We start from the raw sequence: 25,196 nt of genomic DNA, 5'->3' as shown, positions 1-25,196 counted from the left end.
TGTACAGCAGAAACTAACACAATATTGCAAAACGATTATCCTCCAATTAAAAAAAAAAAAAAAAAGAATGGCATAAATACAGGCAAGTATAACCAGCCACAAAAATCGCACTTTAAGTCCCTCTAACATCACATCTTCTGCATCCACATTACCCAGAGAAAGTTACACGGTGAAACACAAAATCCAGAGAAGGGACGTGTACATCCATATGTAGCAGAGAGGGCATATATACATAAGATCAAGAATCGAGGTCCACGATTCTCCTTGTGCTCAGTCCCTCGTTTGTTTCCAAATCTTCGTGATCCCATGGAATGTAGCCCACCAGACTCCTCTATCCATGGGGGCTTTCCAGGCAAGAATTCTGGAGGTTATATAGATATTTATGTATACATATCTAATATTTATATATGTAAGATCGATATGTATTTATATAAAACAAGACAAAAACAGGTTATTACTTCCATCTTACTTTTATTGTACTTAGTTACAATAGGCAGTGTTAATGAGAATATGGAAAACTCAATGATAACAAGAAGATAACCAAATATCCTTTGTCCCTGTAGTTGATTTGCATGAAGTTAGCATTTCAGGTTCTTCCAAGGTGGTTCAGTGGTAAAGAATCCGCCTGCCAATGCAGGAGATATGGGTTCAGTCCTTGGTCACGAAGATTCCTTGGAGAAGGAAATGGCAACTCAAGCCAACCTTGCTTGGGAAATCCCATGGACAGAGGAGCTGGCAGCCTACAGTCCACAGGGTGTCAAAAGAGACTTTAGCAACTAAACAACAGCAATATTTCCAGTATAACTGGAGATGCACTCAAAAATTTGCTTCTGTGATTTTTCATTGCAGTATTATTCATATTAGAGAAAATTGGAATCAACCTTCTCTTATTCTGAGACAGCACTTTCTTTTCTTACTGCATTTAATTTGATCTAGTACAGCCAACATTTCTTATCATTGCATATGATGACTTGCAACTTTGGCAGAATAAGAGGAATGAATTTTTTCCCGATGAAATATTCTATGACTGTTTGAGTTCATTAGTTAAAAAATCACGTATGGACAACCTACTGAATTTTAGGAATGAATCAGTAATCTTCCTTCTGCCCTTCAATAGCTCAGATAAACAGCAGAAGTCTGGAAAGAGTGTGTAGAAACATCATGAACGGATTTAATAAAAAAAAAAGTGCAATTATAGATAGATCCACATTCTGGATGTTAAGAAGTCCTGATAAAAGACCAGAAATTCAGACTCCTCAAGGAGGAAAAGGAATGCAAAGGTTAATCAGTAATGGGAGCTTTGAAAATGCCAATATTGCTTTAAGATCCATGCTCATGGCGTTTGATCGACATCACTCTCTACTGCCGGGGAGAAAAGGGGGTGTCCTTCTCTAGGTCCAAAGCCTCTGGAGGAAAAAAAAAATTGGGACATCAGCTTTGTTAAGTTACACTGAAAGGAGGCAGGTTACCTGATAAGCCGTGGAGGGCCAAAGTCTGTTTCTTATTCTGGCTTCTGGTTCTAGGCCCTGGTTTTCATTTCTGTTGTACTGTCCCAAAATTTGGTAGGAGAGAGAGAGGAAGAAGATCCAATCAATTATCAGGATTGGTTGAACTAAGTACAATGTAATAGCCTTCCTTATTTCATAATATCTAAAATATGAACTTGTAGAAAACATAGGTCCCAAAAGGTCACTGTTAAAGCAGAAATCTGTCAAGTAAGTGGCAAAAACCCTGGAGGACTCACATGCTTTATACTGTATTCTTTCTGTAGTTTCTCTGTGTATTAATCTGTTTAACAAATATTGCAACACATATTGGAAAGCTTGACTCCTTACATTCTTTTAGATGGTTTATGATTGTAAACAAATTGTTTTAAGATCCATTAACACCAGAACAAACATTCACAGGGAGGGTGGTAAGCTGTCTTCAAATCAAAATCCTTCTGTGCCCTTAACTAGTTAGCAATACCACATCTAAGGGTTTCCCTCATAGCTCAGTTGGTAAAGAATCCACCTGCAGTGCAGGAGACTCCAGTTCGATTCCTGGGTCAGGAAGATCTCCTAGAGAAGAGGTAGGCTACCCACTCCAGTATCCTTGGGCTTCCCTTGTGGCTCAGTTGGTAAAGAATCTGCCTGCAATGTGGGAGACCTCGTTCGATCCCTGGGTCAGGAAGATCCCCTGGAGGAGGGGATGGAAGCACACTCTAGTATTCTTGCCTGGAGAATGCCATGGACAGAGGATCCTGGTGGGCTACAGTCCATGGGGTCACAAAGAATCAGACACAACTGAAGCGACTGCATTTAAGGCACAGGAGTATACCCCTCTATGTCCATCATACACGATTCAAAAGACCAAGTCAGGAACCCAGGGTTTTAGATATTGTTTTTCTGTCCTATAAATACTAACAATTGAGTGAAACAACTCTCTCTTTTTTTTTTTTTTTTATTAATTTTGAGTAAAAACAGGCTTCAAGTCGGCAGGCTGGGACCCCTGATTTGAGCAGTATCAGCGAAAAGAAACTCATCTTTATCTGGAATTAACTACAAATTCAATTAGAATAAAAATCTTAGCCCACCTCGTGGAAAAGATTTTACACAAAGAAAACCAGATGTTTCAACAGCATTAAGAGTACTTTGCCCAGCAGTCTAAGGAATTTTCCATCTTGTAAGCCCAATCACTGGTGAAAGTTACAAGATCCAGCTTCCCTAACACACAAAACGGCTTCCATTTCCCATGCTCCTTTAATTAGATTTACTTCTTTAACCAAAGTAGTATTGGGTTGAAAGAACGGGAGGAGGGGAAGGACTTTACTTAATACTATGTTAGCAAGTTTAAAAACGATTGAAGGGTAAGAGGCTGAGGTCTATTTGGAGATTCTCTCCCAGAGGAAGTACTTCTTATTTATTGTGAGTTTATTCAGTTGGAAAAAATAAAGAGTAATAAAAATAATCACTAGAGGTTGTACTAAGAGCATACCTTAGTCTATTTTCAGCTTTGAATCGATATAGGAAAACGGAGCATAAATGGAAAATAGAAGAGACCCAGGCATTATGCATCATTTTGTTTCACAGGAGGATATTAAATGTGTAGAATGACCTGTGAGACAAGGCTGTGAAGGAAAACACACAGGATAACTCATGGCATGTGTGGGCAAGAGCACTCACGTGAAAGGGACCCAGGTGGGCTTCAACGGATTTCTGCTTGGTTTCTGGAGATGTCTTAACTCTGTTTTTTTTTTTAAGTCTGTCTTAATTTGCATTTGTTTAATGAGAATAGTGAGAGAACCCAAAAGACAAAGAAAAGCTTGTCCAAAGAAGTAGCAGTAAATTATAAAGGTTAAAATACAAGGGTCCATTCACTCTTTTATAGGTAACGTCTCTCACTGTATTAAACAAAACCAACCCACGTGTGGTTTAATTTCGACTTCTTTCCATATTGCAGTGTTCAAAGGTGTCATATCTTTGGACTTTGCTCATTGTGATCACAAGAGTCTCCAAACAGCTATTTCTAGTCATCTGAACCCTTTTTAGGGACAAATTCACCTCCCTCCTAAATGCAGTAAGACAGTTTCCTAAAATACAAATTGGGTTGTGACAGTCTCTTGTTGAAAATGGTTAATGCTCCCCATCTTTTTAAGGAACAATGCTTGGAAAATCCCATGTACGGAGGAGCCTGGTGGGCTGCAGTCCATGGGGTCGCTAAGAGTCGGACACGACTGAGCAACTTCCCTTTCACTTTTCACTTTCATGCATTGGAGAAGGAAAGGGCAACCCACTCCGGTGTTCTTGCCTGGAGAATCCCAGGGATGGCGGAGCCCGGCGGGCTGCCGTCTATGGGGTCACACAGGGTCGGACACGACTGAAGCGACTTAGCAGCAGCAGCAGCAGTCCTAGTCCTTTATGTTTTACAAGACCTCCTCTTTCCCAACTGCTTCCTGTTGCATGTTGCCACTCTCAGTTCACTTCCCTTGAGTGTGTTAAACCCTTCCTTGCCTTTGTCCATTTAATGTATTTTTAAAAAGTATTTATTTAACACTTCCCATGTGCCAGGCACTTTTATAAGCACTGGGAGTGAAGTGATAAACAAACCAGAAGTAAAATCTCTGACTTCCTAGGGCCATCTTCTCTGGGGGAAGAAGAACCATAAACACATTAGCCAATAGTACATATGCAGATGGTGATGAGCACTATGAAGAAAAGTAAAGTGAAAGAAGATAAAGCGATGCTTGGGTAGGGTTTTCAGTGTAGATAACACTGGAATTGGTGAAATCAACTCAAATCTCATCTCAACTGAAATCTCAAGTGAGAAAGGGAGAAGATGGCATGGCAGCAGCCTGGGTACCACCTTTGAAATGACCAGAACTTCAGAGGTTAAAGGCCAGCTACTTACACTTTAAAAAACCTCTCTAGGATATGCTAATGCTCAGCTAAGAAATGTGGGACGTGACCGAGTGAGAAACGGCATGAGCTTATGTTTTCTCGTCCCCTGGTTTCTGAGAATAGATTGTGAAGGGCAAGTGTGGATGCAGCAGACAAAACAGGAAGCATCGCACTTGACCTGAAGTGGGATAAAGACTAGATTAGGACTAGTCCACTTAGGAGGGTGATAAACCAGGGCAGGTGTAAGCTATTGTGTTGAAGGTAAAGCCCACATGGTATCATCATCGTTGTGCATAATATTCTCAGTCCCTAGAATGCGATGGTCACTTTTACACATTTTTAAATCAAATATCATCAGAACAGTTCTTCGCACTTCCCAACACAGGAATTTGCTCCATGTCTAGTCCTGGCAGATACGGGAGTCCGTCAATTTCTCCGGGAAGCGTGTCCTTCTCCGTGCTCTCATGGTACCTCCATGCCTCTGTTGCGTCATAAACCCTATCCTTATTATGATTGTTTTCATTTGCTTCTTTCCAGATTACATTTTACACATCATCATATCCCTGAGGTTTAGCACAGAGCCTTGCAATTGGTGGGTGTTAGGTCATTGTTGAATAGGTGATGGAATGAATTAATGAATGAATAAACAAATGAGTAAATGAACAAATGAATGTTTTCATTTTAAATGAGATAGTCTCATGGCAGAAATGAGAACATAAAAATTTCATGCGAAAGATGGACTAGGTATTTATTCCTTTATTAATTAAATATTTCTGAAGTGTCCTAAATTAACAAAGCTGTAAGTCCTCAGTGGGCTTTCCTGGTGGCTCAGTGGTAAAGAATCTGTTTGCCAAGGAAGGAGATGTGGGTTTGATCCCTGGGTTGGAAAGATCCCCTGGGGAAGGACATGGCAACCCATTCCAGTATTCTTGCCTGGGAAATGCTACTGACAGAGTAGCCTGGCAGACTACAGTCCATGGAGTCCCAAAAGAGTCAGACACAGCTTAGGGACTAAACTACAACAAACTCCTCAGTACATTACTCACATTTTGAGGAAATTGTAAAATGGTAGTATTAAATGAAATAAGTTAAAAATCCATCAACACGTCAGCTACAAACTCTTCTGATTTTCAGTTCAGTTCAGAGGCACAAGATTAGGGGAATAATGAGAGGATAAAAGGGCCAAGTCCCATGGAATAATTCTCCAGACAGATGCAGAAACGGAGGAAAGTGCACAGCAGGGAGAACGTGTGTCAGTGGTCGCTCAGCCTGTTGGACCGTGTCCAACAAGCAAGAGAAGGGAGGGTCAGTATCCAAGATGGAAGTTTGGTCCGGCACATTTAAGGAAAGGAGAGTAAGAGAGTCTCAAGAGTTCCAGTGTGTTGAAATATTCAGATAAGAGTTACTTGGGACTTTAGACTTGGACAGTTTTCCAGTTTTTATTTTTTGGTTATAGCTGATTTACATTGTTTTGTTAATTTCCGCTGTACAGCAGAGTGATTCAGTGATACATACGTATGCATTCCTTTTCATATTCTTTTCCATTAGGTTTATCACAGGATATGGAATATATTTCCCTAAACTGTACAGGAGGATCTTGTTGTTTATCCATCCTATACAGAACCCCTTGCATCTGCTAATCCCAAACTCTCAGTCCGTACTTCCTCACCCCCACCCGACGCGCACCCACAAGGGTGTTCTCTGCATCTGTGAGTCTGTTTCTACTTTGTAGATAAGGTTATTAGTGGACACTCTTGAATGTCTGAGAAAGATATGACAAAAGAAGAAAATTTCCCTTTAGTGGTTCTTTAAATGTCACGTGGTCTTCCATTAAGGGATAGGAGCCATGCTTTTAAAAGTTTCACGTAAAATAATACCATATAAATATAAAGTAAGGTATGCATTTAACAGTCTGGCATACATTAGCCTCAAACAAATCTTAGCTCTTTTCCTATAGTACTCGAAGAGTTAGGAAGTACTTTCACAATCATTATTCCATTTACAGTGCATCTTGACTATAGCTAGTAAAAAAAAAAAAAAAAAAAATAGGAAGGTAACATTATGTCCATTTAACTAAAAGGAATTAGGCTCAGAATGACTGAATACAATTGTCTAAGGTTATATAAAATTCAACTGTCACAGTTAATTTTTTTTAAGTATAGAATGATAGAGATGTTAGATTATAAACTCATAGAACTTTTTAAAATTAAACTTTTTATTTTGAGATAATTTCAGATTTGCATGCAATCGTCAGAAAGAATAATTTTACCTATTGGTAACACCTTGTCCAATTTCACCCATTGGTAACACCTTGTGAAAAATAGTATAATTTAACAAATAGAATATTGACATGACACAGCTGTAATGCAAAATCCTGATCCATCATAAGAATCCTTCTCATTACCCCTCTACATATTTACATGTTGCCCTCATAACCTGCCTGTGTGCTAAATCACCTCAGTCACGTCCGACTCTTTGTGACCCTCTGGACTGTAGCCCGCCAGGCTCCTTTGTCCATGGGATTCTCCAGGCAAGAGTATTGGAGTGGGTTGCCATTTCCTTCCCCAGGGGACCTTCCTGGACCAGGGATCAAACCCAGGTCTCTTATTTCACCTTCACTGGCAGGGGAAGGTGCTTCATTAGCACCACCTGGGAAGCTCACTTCACGTGGTTCACTTTAGTCGTGTCCGACTCTGTGCGACCCCATAGACGGCAGCCCACCAGGCTCCCCGGTCCCTGGGATTCTCCAGGCACGAGTACTGGGGTGGGTTACCATTTCCTTCTCCAATGCATGAAAGTGAAAAGTGAAAGTGAAGTCGCTCAGTCGTGTCCGACTCTTAGCGACCCCATGGACTGCAGCCCACCAGGTGCCTCCGTCCATGGGATTTTCCAGGCAAGTGTACTGGAGTGGGGTGCCATCGCCTTCTCCGCTATACTCCTTAACCCCTAATCTATTCTCACTTTCTGTAATTTTGTCATTTCAATAATACTATAAAATCGGAGTCATGTAGTATGTACCTTTCGGAAACTGACTTTTGCTGCTTGCTGCAATTCTCTGGAGATTCACACAGGCTGTCGCATGTATCAACAGCTACTAAGAGCTCCTTTTTATTGGTATGCATGTATGTACCACAGTTTGTTTAACCATTTACACGTTACAGGCTATCTGGGTTGTATCTTGCTTTTGGCTATTGCCAATACAGATACAAGCATACATGCACAAGTTTCTGTGTGAAAATGCATTTTTACTTCTTTGGTATAAATGCCCAGGAGTGTAACTGCTGGATCATAAGGCAGTTGAATGTGAATTTTTTGCTGTTCTTGTTTGTGTTGTTTTTTAAAGAAAATGTCAAACTGTTAGAAAATGTACTAAATGGCATGGTTTTCCTGTACCATTTTACACTCCCATAGAAAATATAAGAGTGATCCAGGGTCTCAGCATATTTCCCAGCATTTGGTATTTTTGGTAGGTTCATTTTTACCAGTTAGATGTATACGTTATCACAATCTACACTTACGGTCATTTTATCCATCTGGGTGAATTATATAAGAGTTACCTCCCTCTAAGTCCTTTACCCTCACCTTTTATAAAACAGTTGTCTTCAATAATTCTTCTATATAAATTTAGAACCACACGTGACAGTTATATTATTTGCTTCAACCCTCAAATATAGTTTAGAAAAATGAAGAGCAGAAAAACTCACTGTATTTACCCATATTTTTATTTACTATGTTTTTTTCTCCTGTCCTGATGATCCAGAATTCCTTATTTTTATCATTTTCTTTCTGTTTAGAGAATTTCCTTAGCTATTATTTTAGGTATGTCTGCTACAAACATATTTTCTTGGTTGTTTTTATTTTTTTTAACTGACACTATCTTCATTTCCTTTCATTCCTAAAAGAAATTTCACTGGATATTGGATTTGAGGCTGGCAATTCTTTCCTTTTAGAACTTGAAAAATGTTGTGCCAGTTTCTCATAGCCTCTCTGATTTCAGATATGAAATCCATGGTTATTTGAATTGTTTTAGCTCCTGTAAGTAAGATATCTTTTTTCCCCTCACTGTCTTCTGTCTTTTAAGGTTTCTTTCTTTTTTTTTTTTTTTGTCTTTAGCTCTCAGAAGTTTGACTGTGGTATGTTGTGATCAGAATTTCTTTGTGTTTATCTTGCTTGAATTCACTCAGCTACTTAAACCTGTAAGTTTGTGTCATTTGCCAAATTTAGGAAGATTTCAGCCATTATTTCTTAGAGCATTTTTTTTAGACTTTCCCCCTGCTTTCTCTCTGGATTCTGGTAATGCAAATCATAGATTTGTTTTTATTTTTGGTCCTCGAGCTTTTGTTCTCTCTCTCTTTTTTCTGGTCTACTTTCTCTTTGGTGTTCAGATTAGGCAGTTTTATGGCTCTATCTTGCAGTTCACTAATGCTTCCCATTGTCTCTCCATAGATGGGAAAACAGTGGAAACAGTGTCAGACTTTATTTTTTTGAGCTGCAAAATCACTGCTGGTGGTGACTGCAGCCATGAAATTAAAAGACGCTTACTCCTTGGAAGGAAAGTTATGACCAACCTGGATAGCATATTCAAAAGCAGAGACATTACTTTGCCAACAAAAGTCCATCTAGTCAAAGCTATGGTTTTTCCTGTGGTCATGTATGGATGTGAGAGCTGGACTGTGAAGAAAGCTGAGCACCGAAGAATTGATGCTTTTGAACTGTGGTGTTGGAGAAGACTCTTGCGAGTCCCTTGGACTACAAGGAGATCCAACCAGTCCATTCTGAAGGAGATCAGCCCTGGGATTTCTTTGGAAGGAATGATGCTAAAGCTGAAACTCCAGGACTTTGGCCACGTCATGCAAAGAGTTGACTCATTGGAAAAGACCCTGATGCTGGGAGGGATTGGGGGCAGGAGGAGAAGGGGACGACAGAGGATGAGATGGCTGGATGGCATCACTGACTCGATGGATGTGAGTCTGAGTGAACTCCGGGAGTTGGTGATGGACAGGGAGGCCTGGCATGCTGCGATTCCTGGGGTCGCAAAGAGTCGGACACGACTGAGCAACTGAACTGAACTGATGAGCTCATGAGTTGAGCTTTTATGGTTTTATATATTTTTCAGCTCAAAAATTTCCATTAGGCTAATTTTTATATCTTCTATGTTATACTGTGACTTCTTATTTTGTTGCTGAAGCTCTAATTATTAATTAGTTTCAATAATATTAATTGCACATTGGAGTATTTTTCTGATAGCTGCTTTAAAAGCTTTATGATGTTTCTAATATCTGTATCATCTTGATGTTGGCATATATCTATATTGTCTTTTTACATCCAATTTGAGTTCTTCCTTGTTCTTTGTGTGATGAATGTTTTTTTTTTTTTTTTTTAATTGAATTTTGTACATTTCGTGGTAGGCTATGAGATTCTGTGTCTTTTTTAAACCTTCTGTTTTAATCGGCTTCCTCTGCCACCATTCTGCTATAAGTGTGGTGTGTGCCCCCTCATCATCGCCAAGGGGGAAGAACTCCAGGTTCCCCACTTGGCTTCTGTTGACATTTGAGAGGGAAGATGCTCCTTCCTTACTGTTGGGTTGTGTGGAGGTGAGTGTTCCTGCTCCCAACTAGCCCTTCAGAGATAATTTCATATACGGGAAGGGTAGGAGGTCCTACCCCTCCCCATATGGTGTTCACTGACCCCATAGGGGTGGGGGCTTAACAGTGTGGCAGGCTTAAAAGTCACAGGTCCCAACTCAGCCTTCTCTGATACCACACGTGTTTGTTGGACTAGAGCAGTTATTGGCCCAATATTTCATATATATATATATATATATATATAGACTTGCTAGCTTGCCCTTTTCCTGGTTTCCTGGGTCTTATCTTGTCTGTGTCTATTACTGTTTCTGAGTTGTTGACTTTCTCAAAAATAGGTCTTAAATATATGAGAAAAACAAAAATTCAGGGAAACTCACCATTCCTTGGGTCCTGAGGTTTCTGGCCAGTCTGCTTTCTTCTCTCCATCTTTCAGATCTTAAGTTTGTTTTATATATAATCTCCAGAGCTTCATCTGTGCAGAGAAGAGTCATAGAGAAAAGTGTGCATTCTCCACCTTGAGCAGAACTTTTTAAAGGAACACTTGATTTACTGAGGTAAAAACAAGGTTATCTGTCTTAATAATATTTAATGAGAAGACAATCTGAGTATCTTGTTGCCACTGTTTATCTTTAGAAGTAAATTCTTCTTCCTTACTGTATGGAGGCTTAAGCTTAATTAACATTTTTATTTTAAAAGACTAATGTATTAGTTATGGCGAATCTACAAAGCCACCTCAGATCCCTAAAGAAGCAATTCCCTGAGCGCTTTTGCATGTGCACTAAAGGTATTGTTGTCCCTGATACCTCATGAGGCTGTATCACAGAGAGAAACTGGAAGGCAGGTGGAATCAGCAAGTTTTGATCTTTAATTTCCCTCTTTATGCAACTGTATAAGAAAACTTATTTCAGAAGCTGCTAAGATTAATTTACATATCACTGGACCTATTTCACTAACTACCAAAAATGCACTTATTCTAAGCACTGAAACAATATCATAAATGAAGTTATAGACTCTGTGTCTAGGAATGCATTTGATGATCATTTCGACCGTAAAATTCAACTGATTTTGTTATTGCTGATGTTTATTTTCCCAAAGATAGAAAGTTTTTTTTTTTTTTCCCCCAGTACAGAATGGCTAAAAGGATCCAATGCAAATTGAATATAGAAGGTTTAGAGTGTGGCCGAACAACTGGACAATAGTGAAAAGGTCAATTAACCAACGGGTTGGTTTGTCATGATGGCATGAAGGAATTATTTTAAATGATTTTCCACATTAAATTTTCCAGATGTTTTGACCACAGGCCAAGATAATTAATATTGCTAATCACTGGCTAGAATTATGTTGGCAAGCTAATTCGCTGAGCAGGGACTTGGAACTCTGAGTTGGGTTGTTGGTAAGCCGTGTGTATTATGTTTAAATGAAACATGTTAGTCTCATCACTGACCCAGGCCAAAAATTTGCTGTGGTACTTGAGATGATTACTCATTTTACATCATCAGAAAGTAAATCTAAAAAGAAAAGATGCCATGTCTTCTGTTTAATTTTTCTTCCCTAGAGAGGTCTCTTTATACTCATGACAAATTTGAAATGCAACACTTCTGTCCTTCAGAAGTTTTCAGTGGAAAAATTTAAAAGACACACAATCACTTTAAGCAGAAAAGAAAAAAAAAGTATGTATGCTTTTTTCTTCTCAAAAATTAAGTATGGATGCATGGATTTTGCTGAAACATTAAGAAGAGTCATATTTTCAACTACCTAGATATTATCAGAATGATTGGTATTTGTGTGGTTTTTATTTCTAAATGTAATATGTTGCTTACAATGCTTATGATATGCATTTACTTAGGGCAACTCTACCTTATAAGATGCATCGATCACACTGCAAAGGCTTTCTGAGTTTGTTTTAAATTCAGATATAGGCATCTCATGCCTACCTATACAGCACAGACAAAAAAGTCTAGACATCAGGAGAAAGCAACTCAAATTGGGTTAGAAACTTGCCATTTGGACACAGTCGCGTCCACCAGCCCCACAGACTTTACAGTCTCACTTCCCCTTTCACAGACCCACTGACGAGAGGGTATTACAATTTTTACTGACATCAGTGACCTGGCATCGCTGATTTATTCTCTGCTTTGGTTTACAGAGGAATAAACCGGTAATTAATTATATATCAGAACACGAGAATCGACCTGGCAATAATGTACAGGCTAAGAACGCTCTATTTACATATGTAGGTTATTTAAAATATGTCTTGTTAAATAAATATTTAAAATACCTCCTTATTTAGCTTATAAACTGTTTGGACTGAGGCTGCAGTGTGCCTCATTGCAGAATGTTCAAAGAGTGAGAGAACTGCCATAGAATTTCATCTCTGCCTGACCAGCAAAAATCTCCTCTCTGTGTCTGCCAGGGCTTACAGAAAGCCTCTTTAAGGAAAACAACAACACAAATTATCTTGCTATCAAAATATATAATACTTGTATAAAGAAGATCCTTGGGAAACCATAAAACTTACCTTTATCTTGAGAGCAGGTATGCAGAACAAGGGAACTAGAAATAAACTAGCCACATCAACATGATCATCTCAGAGGGGAGTAAGGTGGACAGGAAGTAAGAGAAACAAATGATATCACAGCAAAATGGTCTCCCTGCTGTGGCTTGTTTACCCTGTCCAGAATTATTTTTAAAGGGGAAGAAAATACAGAACTAGAGTTTTCACATCTCTCCAATCAGTACAAACTCATGATTTCAAAACAACCATAATAATGAAAACACACGTGGACACCAGGCAGTCTGGGAGAACCAACTCCATGTGCTTTGCAGGAGAGCTAAGCTCAAAATCCATCAGGGGCCGTGCTAGGCATTCCACTTATTTTTGGCGCTCTGAAAGTTAGCTTTATCCTGGAGGATACATCTGCATACCTCAAACTGCCCAGTTTTCTTTCAAAGCTTGTTTGTTGCCTGCAGTCTGGAATCACAGACCTATCAATTGCTGATCCACCAGGGGGAGCACTTCACCAGCACAAAACAAGCCTTCCCCAAAGGAAGTCTTTGAAGGTGCCTCTTTCTCTCCATTTACACCGCTGACAACAACCCTGAGTTTCATCAGTTCTACTGGCTGTGGTACTCATATACCCAATACCGATTTCACGTCCCTTACCCCGTGCTGGTGGGATACGTGTTGTTCAGTTGTGGATACATATACCCCCAGCAGATTTTGCAGTAGGACGTGAAACTTAGTCCTTGTACTTTGTAGAGTACATTAATAAGTCCATGTCTTATTAATAGGAAATGATTGAGTTCTTCCTTCTCCAGCATCTTTTACAGGCAAAACCAATAGATTTATCAAACTACTTATTCTATCCTTATTCTCTGATCTTCCATCTGGGATGTGTGTGTGTGTGTGTGTGTGTGTGTGTGTGTGTGTGTGTGTGTGTGTGTGTGACTCGCACAGGTCTGGAAGCCAGGCAACTAGCACAGCTTGCTGACACTGGCACTTCTTTCTTCAGCCCTTTCCCTTTCCTCTGGCCAGGACCCTGGGCTGGGCAGGAAAACAGCTGTCAGAGAAACGTTTGTGTTGATGATAAACCATCTGTGTGCAAGCTCAGGGGTTGCCACCAGCCAGTCCAAACAAAATGGCTGTGGGCGTCAGTGGACTTGTGTATGGACAGAGAGCCCCAAGTTTGCTGATGACAGACAGACAGACAACCAAAAGTGTTTAGTAATCTCTAAGGTGCTCTGCAACTGGTTTTTAAAATCCACAAAAGGAATTGCCCTTGGGGAAACCAAGTTGTACTTTTACTAATGCTCTGTTCCTTTGGAGCCTTATCCTAAGCCTCTTTCAGGGTCCTTCCATGTCTCCTTCTTCTAACAAGGAATAAGCTCCACCTTGCAGCTTAAGGCATAGGCTCTGGACTAGGAGCTGTGGTGAGAACTTGGAACTTCTTAGAACCCCAGGCCCCATGCTAGACATCCTGAATCAGAATCTGCCTTTTAACAGAACCCCAGGCAACTGGAGAACACGTTGAAAGCCAATACTCTGCTCACAGAGGCCCTGGTCTCTGCAGAGGCCTCCTTCTGTCAGGACATAGGTAAGATGCAGAGATGTGTCCTTCTAACAGTGTAGAGGTGTCAAGATCGTTAAGTGGCCTTATTGTACATGCAACCCACTCTTAAAGCAGCAGCATGAAAGTACAGAAATCAGTCTTTCGAGACAAAAAGAAACAAACATGGCTTCCCACTTGAAGCCTGGCACTTGCCAGCTCTGCTTTTCCTCATTTGTATTTACAGATACTAACTCCACTGCGGAGATTAAACGAACGCCCGACACTCAGAAAACTCAGTCAATAGTCTTCTTCCCCTTCAGAACCGAGTTCCCAATCTATGAATATTATCCTGGAATTTGGTTATTAGCTTTTTTTCCATTTGACTTTTCTATTTTTTATTTTGCTACTATTTTTGTTTCTTTTTATTACTTCCAAATAATACAGGGAGAAATGGATAGTGAATCTCAAATTTGCCTATGTATTTACTCATTAGTGGCTTTGTTGAATGACTTTTGCAGAGGAGAAAGTTGAAAAAGCTAAAATAATCATTTGAGATTTTTTTTCTGAAATTCCAAGCCCTGTCTTTAAACGCTGTTATGTCAAGGGTAATCCAGGGAAGGGGGATTCATTTTTGAGAACAAAATAGAAAATGCCCCATGAAAAAATATCTAAAATGAGAGAGAAACAAGCTAAATCCCAACAAGCACATCTGTTAATCCCATCATGGGACCACTGTCACAGCTGAATGGAATGAGCAATAGGTATTCGTGTGATGGTACTATGACGTAGGGTTTTCTATTTCTTTGAATAACAGTATTCTATAACGCTCCTTTTCTTGCCCTTTCCATTATTCTTTGGTGAAAGTGTATGTGATTTTCTGAACTTTGGCACAAATTCATTAGAAGGTAAAATGCACCTAGATATCCACTGCTTCATCCCCAAGTTAGAAGTAATTGCTTCTAAAGAGAATGTGTTATGGAGGAATTACAGGATGGGGTTTCTCTTCTGAGAGAGTAGAGTTTTAGCATGGCAGGTGAGTGTGAAAACAGGTCTCAAGATGATATGCAAACTTGGATCAACATACCATGACCCTTCTTACAAAGAAGAGTGTCCATGGCCCTGGGGGTGGCCATGGGGTTGGGGGATGCTCCCTGCTGATTGTGAATACTCTGGAAGCGGGGCCTTGGCTTGCAGCAAGGAAGCGCCTCTCCAGAGGGGTTTTTGACAGCTTCCCTTCAGGTCTTCTTTCCTGCCCTTCCAGATGGCCTTCCTCATACCATTTCCTCTCTAGAGTCTCCCATTCAGCTTTCAAAGGAAACAGCTACACTCTGAGAGAAGAGAAGTACATACTTTTTTCATTTTCAAAAGTCGTTTTTTCAAAGACTAACTTCAAAGCGACCTATAGGTTTAATAAAACATAAATGACTCACTTGTTTACTCCCTACCCCTAAACTAACTTCAGTGTTTAGTTCATTCATATTCAGTTTCATTCATATTCTGTTTATACTCTGGGACATCACGTTGAATCTATTTGAATGTCTAAATGTTCAATAGAAATTCAAGCATCGAAATGGGATGCCATCACCCGTATTTCTATTGCAAAGCTTCTGTGAGACCTAGCAGTGACCATACTGAATTCTCACAAGAGTATCTGAATTAGTAGAAGTTCATCTTGTCTAGAAATGAAGATCATAGGTGGAGAAGGGGAGATGGTTCCCATCTTATTTCAGACTTGTGGCTGATGCCCCAAAGCGTGAGACCCTCAGGCCTGGTAAGAGAATGGGAGATACTAGGCCTACTCTGACCTAGCTTGCATGGGCTAAGTGTCCAAAAGTCAATCTCCTCTGTTGCAGAACACTGTCTATGATTCAGATGTAAGAGCTCTGTGAAATGGAAGGATTTTGCTCTCAAGAACAGAGATCTTTCAGTTCCTCCAGGGTTTCTTAAATTTTACAACCATCATCAAGGAAGAAAAAGTTCTTTTCTCTCTTGTCAAGCATTAATATACAAGCTGAATAATTAGTCTGAGTTATCACTGCTCTTGTTTTAAGCCATGTAGCCACATTCACAAATATCAAAGTACTTTGCAAGATGAAAACAACCTCAGACATGTAGGAGTGAAGTACTGCCAACATCTAGGAGAGAAAATAAAATGTCTTTCATTCTTTCATTCTGACTTGGACCAAATTTCTTTGGAGAGAAACTTTTACTGGAATGGGGTAAAAATATGGGAAGTCTGAATATAGCCCATAACTGGCTTTAATTAATGTCCTTTCTGGCCTCCTGAAAAAAAAAAAATCCAAATAGTGAAAATGCTTAGGGGTAAGCTCTTCTCTTTTCCCTGTAAGTGCTTTCAATCTGCAAAGGAAAGGAATGAATCAAAAGAATGGTTCTCATGATCAATCTCAAAGAATTGGCTTTCCGTGGCTCAATTTTGATGCATTTTATCCTAGATGTTTACAAAACATCTGTAATAAAATAAAAAAAAAAGAGGCAAGAGAAAAAGGTAGAGAAATGCAGCATTCTCCGGAAGAAACAAAACTTATATCCTTAGGATTTTTATTATCAGAGCAGTTTTCTAGTACAAGCTAGGTTTTTCCTAGATCAGTCTCCCTCTGAAATCTTCATATAATTGTACACCTACAGGAAGTGTCCCTTGCTGAATCACCATAAACAAATCATTGCTTCTAAAATAATCTTAAAATGAGGTATCCTAGAAACTAGCTAGGCAACTGTCAAGTTTTAATACTTTAGAGGAACAATTGGCTAACTCTTCTAAATATCTCGGTTTTTGGTTTCTGATTTTTAATGTAAAAATATCATTGAAATACGCTACCCCAGGGTTTGCCAGCCTTGCCACAATTGACACTTTGAGCCAGATAATGAATTCTTTGTTGAGGGGGGTGTCTATCCTGTGCATTGTAAGATATTTATTGGCATCTCCAGACTCTACCCATTAGATACCTGCCAGGCGCATCCTCCTTCTCCACAGTTGCGACAATTGAAAATATCTGCCCATGTTGCCAAATGTCCCTGGGACCACAATCGACCCTGGGTGGAGAATGACTGTACTGAAGCTTTTTTAAACTGATGCCAAAATCGTCTGTGGCAAAATGTCATGCTGTGGAAAATTGTTTAACAACTCTCGTGTTTTAATTATTTTATGATTTGGCATTGCTGAGACCAAGTTTGTGATCTATCTTAAAAAGGAAATGCTTTCTATTTGATCAGGGTCAGTCAGCTCCTTAAAAATGTATTCATACTACTTCTGATAGAATTTTCCATCTGATTTTCTAACAAGTTATACAGATCTATAACTCTGCATTATCCAGTGTGTGAAATGACAATATCACTAACTTTTTTTACAGAGGAAAATCAAAATAATAGGCAAAACACTGATTATGAGAAGGGGCTAGAAGCTGCAAAATCATACAAAATGTAATTCAACAAGTATGAAGCAAAGTGAAGTGTTAGTTGCTCAGTCATGTCCAACTCTTTGCAAACCCATGGACTGTAGCCCACCAGGCTGCTCTGTTCATGAAATTCTCCAGGAAAGAATACTGGAGTGGGTTTCTTAATACCCAGAATACTGGATTCCCTTCTCCAGGGAATCTTCCTGACCCAGGACCTAACTAAGACCTCCTGCATTGCAAGCAGATTCTTTGCCGTCTGAGCCACAAGTATAGGAGAGGTTATATGAATGGTAACCATTGATCATTCAACAAGTGTATTAGAGGTCACAAAAATATTAACTATTGATCATTGACTATTGCTAATCACTCTTCTGAAATGGCTAGAGACCCTGACCCTATCAGGAATGTACTTGAAAACCAGGAACGTAACAGTACATATTACCTTCTCAAGAAATACCTCTTGTTTGATGCATGCGTACTTTTAAACTTGGTTTCTGAAAGAAAAATAACCTTGGTAAATAGACATTTATACTACCTAGTTGGAAGGGTATTTGGAAAATGACTTTTCACTAAAAGATCGAACACAGGATTAAAGTGCTTGTGGAGGATTCATTTCCCTGCTCGCATGTCTCTGAGAAACAGCGAAATCAGGTAATAAACATGAAGACAGGGTAACGAAGAGGCTGGCTTAACAAAAATAACAGAAGCTGATTTGAAGCTGGTCTGAGTACTGTACCCAATTCATTCAACAATAGGCTAATGCCTGGGCATTAGCCATGCCCAGAACAGGGTGTGCTGTGATGTTTAATATGTGATACAGGAAGTAGGGCGGGAGTGGGGAACAGGACACCGACCTTACATCTCCGTGTTTATTACGTTGTATCACATGACGCCCACCTCCCTTAAACGGTGTGCGTGGTGTGTCATGGGATACTGTGATGTGTAAAAGAAGGGAACGGAGGCAGATTCAATCACTCCCACCAACAAAGGCTTCTTTCTTAGGCCCTTTGAAAGGGTCTTTGGACACAGTGTCCTTGTGTAACAATCACTAAATCCTATTCTGTCGGAATTGTGATACGTTCTCGCTCCGGGCTACCCTTTGAGTAACTTCTCTCCTTTCACTTGTGGTAGGTGACCTATTTTACAGGACTTTCACTAAACGTTGCCCCAGTTCCCTCCAAAATTAAGTCCAACAAGAGCAAGACCATCTTTGGGAAGTCAAAGGGTTCATGCCACACACCGAGAAGCTTTGTGCAAGGATGTGCCTGCTGAAGAAGTGCTGGTAGTTATGTCTTTTTTCTCACATGCTCTAGATTGAACACAGGCTTAAATAAAAGTTTTCATTAAAAAAAAAAAAAAAAAGTTGTTGAACTTGAAAACTAGCAAGCCTTGATTGCTAGGTAGGTTGCCAACCTCTTCTGGGTACAGCCACCAGCCCTGAATCTAATGAAGACATGGAGTAAAAGTCTTCTGACTTCCTGTCAAAATAGCTGAATTTATACAGTACCAACCATATTGTGTCCATGGTCTTGTGGCTGGTGTGAAGTCATCTAGTACTTGTCATTTCTTCATAAAATCTGACAGTTTTTACCTACTATAATAAAACCAACTAGCATTGTTTCTGAGGCGGACAGTTAGGACCATTAGTTGGTCAGATCAATATTAGTAATTATGGGTGTGTTGCTTAGATTCCAAATCAAAGTGTAACACCAGAATATCAAAGATTCTGTTAGACTAGGAAAATAATTTAAACTATTAAAAAAGAAAACTTTTAGATTATATAATAATGGCAATAATATCAAATAAGCCACCATCACAATCTTTTTTTTTGTTTTGGCTGCACTGTGTGGCATGCAGGAACTTAGTTTCCTGCCCAGGGATTGAACCCATGCCCCCTGCATTGGGAGCATGCAGTCTTAACCACTGGCTCACCAGGGAAGTCCCACAGTCTTATTCTTTTGTCTCCCACTGGAGGACACAGTTTTTTTTTTTTTAAAGGAACTAACCACCCTTTCCTTGGCTGCAATCTTGCTTCTGTTTGTTGTGGATCAAAAAGAAAGGCAAGGTAAGAATTGAATCATATAAAAATCTCTCATTTCTCCTGGATAAACCCACCCAAGTGCAGTGCTGTGGATATACAAATAGCCCATAAGATTTATGCTCCCTCCAAATATCATCTTAGAGCAAGGGAATTTGCTGTTGATACACCAATGAACTTTCTTCTTATTCCAATTGAATTCATCACCATGGGTGTATTGATTTCAGTTTCCTTGCCTCAGCATGTTCGTTCTTTTCATTTGGAAGTAATTCCCCTTGAAATTTGTAGTAAAAATGAAATTCATCTCGTTCCTTCCTTGGATCCACTGGTCTTGGAACTCAACTCTGCTTGAACGTAAGATATCCCAGAGAGTCAGAATTTGAACTTCTGTTTCTAGGCTGGGAACAGTATCAGTCATATCCTAAGCTAATAAGTGATTTAGGGTTTGTGGAATATTTTCTTTTTCTCTTGAAACTAATCTCAGAACACTACTCCATCGTAAGGTCACTGTCAACAGCTTGCTCAATTTATCCTTTTAGAGAACCAACCCTTCCAAGCCTGGCCAGCTGCAGTCTCTTCACTTTAATGTGCTGCCATGTATCAGCCTTGGAATTCAGTCTGGCCTCGAATTTCAGCTGACTTTATAATTCAAATGTAATTGCTGATGCACTTTCAAAAAACTTCAGGAAACTGTAAGTGCTTATTTTAGTTTATAAAAACGACGGTATTTTATGTTTGAGGAATGTTAGCATGACGACTAGAAAAATGCACATTCATCATCCCCTATAATCTAGGACTCTGTTAGCAGGTTTAGTCTGGAGATAAGGGTTCAGAGAGTGTTTTGTCTATTTATTTTGGAGAGTCTGAATTGTCAAAAGTGGGTTTGCGACACAGTAGGTAAAAATAGGAGCCAGGAGTCTGTTTTCTAATCCCAGAGTTATTGTTGACTCATAAAACAATGTTCCTTGTTCTTTATGCTTGTGTGTCTTTATTACTTTGCTGGAAGATGACAGCATGGCCCAGCCATCACTAGATCTTTATAAGAAGGGGATGCTTTGGAACCGTAGCCGACGGGCCTCAGGAACTCATATTATCACTCCTCGGATCATCCTTAGAGTTCAGGGATTGGCTCTCACCAAACCACACTTTCCTCTTGTCCTAAAGAACGCACTGTAATAACCTTCGCTTGCAGGATTAAGACCAAAGTCCTAAGTATGACACTCAAGTCTTCTCAGTAGTCTACACTTTCCTTTTAAGGTACTCTGTGCTTGGTCACTCAGAACCACTTACTGTGTCCTGATTTTGTTCTCTTCTTGTGAACCTTCAAGTCTTTCCCCTACACTTCCAGCTGCTTTCGTTATTCTTCCTTTTGTTCTCAATGCAAAACTAGCATTCATACCCTCGGTATATGCAGAGCTATGTCTTCTTCCTGCAATAAAGCCCTTCAGTCCTTGGTTTAGAGAAAGTGGTTCTTCCCTTGTCCACTGGATCCCGTCAAACCCAGCTCTCACCCTGTGCTTGTCAGTTGACTTGTTTAGGTTCTCAGCCTCACTTCTGGCAGACTGTGATCTTCATAAAGCAAGAAACTGGATCCTATTTGTTTCTGTCTCCATCCCATGTTGCTCAATCAAGGTGGGGAGGAGAAAGAGAGGGGAAATGAAGGAGGAGGGCCTCGGATGTCTCACAGCTGTTACTATTTGTGCTTGCAAGGTCAAATTGGACATCTCCCTGCTTCCGACACCCATTCCGCACATACCATGCTTTGTTATTTCCTGGCTCCTCCATTTCACACGCCATCTGTTTAAGCCACACACCTGAGGTCTTCCTTGATCCTCCCTGTCCTTTCCATGACTCATCTGTCCTTTAGACCCAGCCCTCATCTGGACCCTTGCTCACCCTCTGCTCTCACGCGCTCCCTTCCGAGGCTTTGGTCACAAAAACTTCCGACAGTTTCCCTGGAAGTTCCTCCACGTTCTTGCCAGCTCACAATGTCTGCGCACAGACTGACTGCAGTGTTCTTCCTCCATGCCCACCTTGGCTAACTCCTCATCTGTTGAATCTTACTGTAAACCTGACTTCTTCAGAGATCTTTTTCTTACTTCCTTTCTTACCCCTTCTCATTCTTCTTGTCAGTTCTTTAGAGAAGCCCATTTCTGACATACTGACACATCACAATTTGAATTCTGGTGTGTATTTCTTTGTTTACTTCCTCTTTAGAAAGTATATTGCATGGATCCTATTCATCCCTGGGTTTGCAGCACCTGGCTTTCTCAAGACACTCTTTCTTCCTGCTATTTAAGTAAGTGAGTAAGTGTTAGTCATTCAGTTGTGTCTGACTCTTTGTGACCCCATGGACCATAGCCCACCAAGCTCCTCTGTCAGGGGGATTCTCCAGGCAAGAATACTGGAGTGGGCTGCCATTCCCTTCTCCAGGAGATCTTCCCAATACAGGGATCAAACCTGGGTCTCCTGCACTACAGGTAGATTCTTTACCATCTGAGCCACTGACGAAGGCCCATTCTTTTTTAAATAAATGACGTCTAAAAGAGTTCACACAATTCTAACATGATAGTATACTTGTAAGTGGATTTTCTTCATATCTGTTGGTTTTTTTTTCCCCTCGTGATGAGTGATGGCCACTAGAAAACGTACTCACTCATGAGATTCATTTCCTTCAGAAGGGTAGAGTTCAAATAATCTGTGTATCTTTCTACTAACATTCACTTTAAAAGTAGAGAACTCAGAGACTCTGTCATAGTGTAGATCCTAAAAGTTAAAAATGCTCCAATAAAACAACAGTTAATTCATATGTAAAATCAAAACATGTCTTTCCAAAAGTGAGAAAAGATCCAGACCCTATAAACCCTATAACCCCACAAAGTGTTAAATGACAAAAATTCAGCACAAAATAGAAGAAACAGTAAATTTCTGACTATCATTAAAAACCCCCATGAAGATCCAGGTGTTTAACATTTCATAAGTAGACAAGCCAAAGCAATTGTCCCCTTTTTAAACTTTTCCAACTGATTTTACTTTTTATCCCAGCTCATGCCCTCTCATGATAAAACATTATTATTAAAATTATATAAATTGTATCAGTGTTGTTTTAAAGTCATATCTGAAATGGGTGTAGAGAACTAAATAAAGTGCATTTTGAGTTAGCTAGATTCTTTGGGTTCAGCCTGTGAAGGACTCTGGGCACTTCCCGGCTGTAAGGTTTTCCTGCATGTGGGTCCTTTGTAAGTAGATCTGGTTGTACTTCATTTCCAGCTGTTGGTACTTAACACAACTAAGATGCTCTTGAGAACACCAGATGGTCCAATCATGGAAGTTTAAAGAGTGGGTTTCCTTTGGGGTTTTTAGTGCCCATGAGAAGTTTACCTTATCCTGCTTTTGAATGCTGAATTTTTATCATTATAACACCTTCTCAGTAAAATCTGAATTGTTTCTGATTGGTGGACTTCAGGAGAGCCCAACATTATTGATTTGATTTATTTATTAACTGCCATGTGTTACCTAGGTTTTGACAGAGCATTTGAATTCTCCCATTTAAAGCAAAAATGAATATGGTTTGAAGCATTTTTTAGGTCTCATGATTTTATGATGAATTCATGAGACAACAATTCAGATTGAATAGTAGAAAAATATTCCAGCTGGGAAATAACACCTCAAGGGAAGAGGGAGAATTCCCTCTGCTTGAGTCAGACTGGTTTGGATAAAGCTCAGGCAGGGGATGAAACAGAGAAATCAAGCCAAGGGGAACTGGCCCTACATAACCCAGCGTGGTCTTTCCATCTCTAATTTCTGAGTTTGTGAGTCTTGTGGGAATTTTTCAACCCATAAAATGATCCCCTTTTCTGTCCCTCATAATGGCTGAATGAAATAAACACTCATAAAGATTTTCCCAAAGATGAGATCTGAACATCAACCTTCTTTCTTTTACCTGGTAGTGGAGGCTTACCGTCAGTGTATCAGTCATGTGATCTCTTGGAACGTCCCCAACCTCCCCTTCCACTGAAGGTCAGAACTCTTGTCATTCGATTCTTTTAAATGTCCTGATGCTTAAGTGCCTAGTGATTGAATAAATTTAAATGGTACATGTTTTCTAACACTTGCTATAGAGATGATTGGAGTTTATCAGCTATTTGTGATTTTTAACTAAATCTCTGCAAATCTGGCTGAGGACAGAGAGACCCTTTGAAAGGCAGGTTTGGAGGGGTCTTGAACAGCAAGCAGAGGTGGACAGAGCTACTTTGACTGCTAAAATTAGATTAAAAAAAAAAAAAAAAAACCCAAACCAAACATATCTGATGGCAAACATGACATGACAAAGATTTGTTTCTGTTGGAATAGAACTTGCTTGTTTTTAAAGTATCCAGGTCGACCCTGTGGTCTTTCATCAACAAGGCGAAGGCAACAGTCACTTCCGCTGTTCCTTCCCTGGTGAATCTGACAAGAGGTGGCCTGGAAACTACTTAGGTCTTGTTCTTTCTTTTGTTATAGATTTATGATCATGCATGCTGTGCTTAGTGTATTTTGGACTGGAAATAATGTAAAGGTGGTGTGTTCTTCAAGCCTGAGCAGCGATAAGTTCTATCCTTCTAGGTTGAGGACTTTGCATACCTGACATACAGGTGAAGTAGAATTTCCTTTTCCCACTTTCAACGCCCTCTTTCTTGGTCCAAGCTTGACTCTCCTGAAGACTGTTTTGTTTCCTGTGACTTTTATCCTTGGTACCTCTGGTATAAGAAGAAAGTTTCTCTCTGCTTTACAGTAGCATATAGGAAAGTCAAAGAACATGGATCACTGAGGAACTGCAGAGAACCAGGACGGATGTGTTGTAATTTTATACTTACTTGTTCGATTTCTTTCTTATTCTGGACAACATGCAAGCCCCTAAGTAAGTTTATGCTTTGGGAAATGCATACACTTTCAATGACTCAAGCACTTAAAACTGTGTTTGTTCACTGGGGCAAGCAATCATCCCAAGTGTACCGAATCCCTCCTGCATTCTCACATTCCTGCCACGGCTCATGAGAGGGGACCAGCAAGAGCTCTCAGCTGGATCCACACACCTGGCTTGGATTCTTGAGCCTTCACACGTTCGTTATGGAACTTTGTTCCAACCTCTCCGAGGCCACTATGTTCTTAGCTAAACAGTGGAGACAGTACTACCTGCTTGAGGTATTTCACACAGCAGTTATGGAAATCTATGGGATAATGTTTGTCCAAGGGCTTAGTGTGCTTAATTGATTGGGTGTAACTATTATCATTATACAAAAAATACTAATGAAAAAGACATTTATAAATGGAATAACCAGCAAGGCATGGTTCTAACCCTTACAGGCTGTTATTGAAAAGATGGAATTCCATGTTCGGATTGTCAGAAAGATCGCACTAGTGGTAAAGAATTAGCCTGCCAATGTAGGAGACAGAAGAGAAGCGGATTTGATCCCTGAGTCAGGAAGATCCTGTGGAGGAGGGCATGGCAGTCCACTCCAGTATTCTTGCCTGGAGAATCCCATGGACAGGAGCCTGAAGGGCTACAGTTCATAGGGTTTCAAAGAGTCGGACATGTCTGGAGTGACTTTAGCACACACGCACGCAAAAGAGCGGGAAAGGTGTAACCTTGAAAAAGGAAAGGTGTGGCAATGTAGATGACGATGAGAAAGAAGCAAAGGGACTACAGCTTGAGCATACTTTTATGCTTAATCTGTGTGAGCTGTTTTTAC

At 40.0% G+C, this 25,196-nt stretch overlaps 1 long non-coding RNA gene across 1 annotated transcript; it reads right to left on the bottom strand.

Moving 5' to 3' along the window:
- Positions 1-463: 463 nt before the first annotated feature.
- LOC101902189 (uncharacterized) lies at positions 464-12,696 on the bottom strand. The gene is made up of 3 exons (XR_239090.5): positions 12,483-12,696; positions 10,342-10,436; positions 464-1,406 (listed from the first exon to the last, which is right to left on the bottom strand). It is a non-coding gene; the product is annotated as an uncharacterized lncRNA (long non-coding RNA).
- Positions 12,697-25,196: the final 12,500 nt, after the last annotated feature.

This window comes from Bos taurus, chromosome 21, assembly GCF_002263795.3.
Source record: "Bos taurus isolate L1 Dominette 01449 registration number 42190680 breed Hereford chromosome 21, ARS-UCD2.0, whole genome shotgun sequence".
Lineage (NCBI taxonomy): Eukaryota > Metazoa > Chordata > Mammalia > Artiodactyla > Bovidae > Bos > Bos taurus.
The sequence above is the reverse complement of the archived record's forward strand: the minus strand, read 5'-3'. Positions and strand labels throughout refer to the sequence as shown.